Source organism: Oculina patagonica, chromosome 4 (genome assembly GCF_052425735.1).
Source record: "Oculina patagonica isolate OP01 chromosome 4, crgOcupat, whole genome shotgun sequence".
Classification (NCBI taxonomy): Eukaryota; Metazoa; Cnidaria; class Anthozoa; order Scleractinia; family Oculinidae; genus Oculina; species Oculina patagonica.
The window spans coordinates 37552777-37556573 of NC_135761.1; positions in this window are offsets into that span (position 1 = coordinate 37552777).

Sequence of the window (3797 nt, forward strand, 5' to 3'; positions counted from 1 at the left end):
AAACCATTCTTTATCTAATTAAAAGTATTATATATTTTCAAAACATTTGCGACTTGTCTCTGGGGTGAAACAAGGCTGAAAGGGATTCGACCTTACTTTTTTTAAGAGAGGTCACAAGGGACATAATCTTCCTCTCACGGCAGGGACAGGTGGGGGTGATTGGGATTAAAAATTACCTGCTAAATTGCCATCCAAAATATATACGTCTTGAATGCTCTGCAGGCAACTATGCAATACAAAACCAAACATTTAATAAGGAATAATACTTCCATACTTTTATGTAAACTTTTTTTAAAGCATTAAAACAAAAAAGAAAATCATGTACAAAACTGAGCCGAAAAAATTCAAAACTTTTTTGAAATGAAACTAGCATCAATTCAAGTTAAAGCACAGACTGGTTGAAGCTCAACAGGACATCGAATATGTAACAACACAATAAAATGATATATATACTAAATACTTAAAAAAAGTTCAACAAAGATTACCTTAATCCAATTCAAAAGGTCGAGAGATAATCCCTTCCTGCATACTGCAAGCTACACGAAGTTAAACTTCTTCAAATTACTCCTCCACTTTCCCCGCCATGACATTTTTTATTCATTAACCTCGTTCCCAGGACTGTACGCGTGGTGCAAAAGTACCAGTCTTTCTCAACTTTTTCACGTCAATAATCACCTAATGCAGGTAAGACCTGGGAACTGGACAAAATCGAGTCGATAAAAACTTAATCGAGTCGATCGAGTCTAACAAAGTAATCGTGTCGATAAAAATTAATCGAATCTATAAAAAGTTATCGAGTCGATAAAAAGTAATCGAGTCGATAAAAAGATATCGAGTCGATAAAAAGTTATCGAGTGGATAAAAAGTATTCGTGCACTAATTATGTTTTCGTAGTCGACCACATTTTATCGTCGTTGTTTCCCAGAAAAGAATATTGATCCCAAATGTACAGGGGTAGTGTGGATCCAAATGTTAATTTTTGGTTATTGTTTCATTTTGTTCTCCTGGTTCTCTAATAATTATTATGGTTATGGTCATTATTATGGTTATTTCTATTGTTCTTGTTTTATCAAAATGACAAATGATTGTTGCAGTGATTTAAGCAATTGGAATAAAGAAGTCTGAAAAAAAATAATCAAAGTTCCGTAATATTAATATTACAGTGCGGCAATCTATACATCAATGATAACTAATGAGAGTTGGAAAACTTCATCTTAAGTTATAAAGGGTAAAACATGAACAGTTACTCAGTTACAAACCTGTGGCACTCACATGAAAAAAATGTGATATGTCAGAAGAGCAATAATTTGGTTTTAAACAAAGCTGATAAAAGAAGTACCCACCTGTCAAACTTTTCTGACCTTTCCCTGTCTTCTGCCAACCCATGTCATACAATGCTCCGATTGAAACACAGTCTAGTGTCTTACTTTTTCTCCTCTGTCTCCCACTATTCTTTTCTCTTCCTAAAAACCAGCTAAAAACAATGTTTTTGTGACCGTTTACCAAACATGTAACCCATCATTAATGTCTCTTGATGCGTGCATACTTAAATGCTGTTTATAAAGTGGTTTTTCTGTCTGCAGGCTCGCTTGTTTATAAAAAAAATCTGAAACTCTTTGCACTACTCATACTATTTGCTACTCATGTTTTCCACACGCCCCAGTTTAAACCATTAAAATTCCAAATATTTCAGTCGGTGTCAAAAATATATTGTCTAAAGGAAATGTACTTTTTCCCTTCAAAACTGTAAGAGTGATACACCTGATGAAAAGGGAGATCAGAGGGATGGCTGACTTGGAGGCCTTCTGGAAGTGATGGCTCATCAGTTTCTACGACGTTGAGTTCCTCCATGAATCGTATGCTTTCCCTCACTTGGATGCAAAAAGCACACTTGTATCCGACACATACCATTTCTTTACTAAGCTTGCAAATTCAGAAAGCCCACATGCCCGTGGCTCCCTAGTTGTCCTTCGCTCCAAAAAAATTCTTCGTCACCTCAACTGTAAGGCTGAGCTCTGTTCGGCCGTTTTCCTTTTGCCTTGGTAGCGGAGAGAATTGGTCAACTTTGTGGACATTCCTGACAGAACCTTTTCACAGGGGACGATCACAGCTTTTTTAGGAATAGATTTAGCAACAAAAGCAATCCTCACCAGACATCCCTAAGGAGTCAAAGCCACCAGGGATCTCAGTAAATGTTTGTGGTCCCAATATGAGAGCAACCTGCTTCTCAGAACTGTTGAGGATATCCGTACAGGGCTGGGAAAGTTTGGCTTTGGTTTCATCATTCTTTAACAAGAAATTTCAATCTTTGTTTAATAGCTGTGTGACATGAAGGATAATGTTATTGTAGCACTCATTTGGAAGTTAGCTTACGTCATCTTCTAATTGTCCATTCCCTGTCACCCTCAACCTCTTTAATTCCTTGTTCCTCGTCTCCCTTTTCTTTTTCTTTACATTTTCGGTCATATCTTCCCATCTCTCCTTAACCTGGAAATATTTGAAATTTTGAAGACAATATTTTACTGAAATTAAAAATTGAAATGTGCTCAGTTTCATAAAAAAATCTTGTTGAATGTTAAAAGAAAAAATGCTCAATAATTTTTTTATACAATTATTACAATAATAAATTTATTCTATTTTTCTACTTGAAATTACCTGATCGACACTTTTCCTCTCCCCTGGGTTTACCACATTCACTGTGTCTACTGTTTTTTTCTTCACAGTATTAGAAAATTGGTACCTCTGCTTCAATTTGTTAGTTGTTGTATCATTTTCTTTACTAGGTGCTTTCATATTGTAGCTGTTTAATTCATTGTTAACTCTATAATGAAAATTGGCGTACTTGGTTTTCTCCGTAGGCTTGAACAAGTGCATTGCTCATGACCAGCATAAATTCAGAGCTTCTTGATTTTTTCTCTGCTGACATCTATTCAATTACATAGTTGGAATAAAGAAATTATCAATAACATCACAAAAAGTGTGATATTAAATACACAAGTCATTTTAAAAGTTCAATTATATGTTACTCATATCTTCAAAAAGTAAAAGAAATGTTGCAAACCAAGAAAGGAAATTAAAATATTTGATTTTTAATCAGAAACAGTACAACCAATGGATATTATTAAAGTGATAATAATAATAAAAATAATACCTTTAAACACCACAACAACAGTTCCCGGCTGGATTGGCGGACCTACACTACACGGCAACATAATTTTTTTGCGGAACTGAACACAGCCTACCAAAATGGCCACCCCGATCTCCACAAAACATATCAAGTTTATTAATAAATGCATCAAACAGAACTTACCTGAAATCTCCATACACCTACCTCTTACACTGGTGCGTTCTAAAATAATGTAAACATGTCATCTCCAATTCGGTTATTCATGTAAAGTATGAAATTCCTTATAGGACTCATCGAAGGCGAAGAGCAAGATTGTTAAAGAAGACTTTCACAATTGGATTTCTTCTTGAAAGCCTGGTTTGTAGGTTTGGGCAAAAGACTGGCAGTCCATCTGTATCTTTTGTTTTTGCAGCTGCACAGTCTCAAACACAACATTTGCCTGGACATCTTCAGGAATTTCACAGAGAAGGTCTAATAAACTTTTTTTTTCTTAGTGTGTAAAGATCGTTTTGGTTGTTTGAGAGATTTACCAACTGCTGTGCAGAAAAAGATGAGCACAGTTCCATCAATATCATATTTTTGTCTTGTTCCAGTATTCTTCCAATACATTCATTTAAACAACATGGACAAGCTGTAGAGTCAAGGAGAAATTAGGTGACCTTCATTCTCT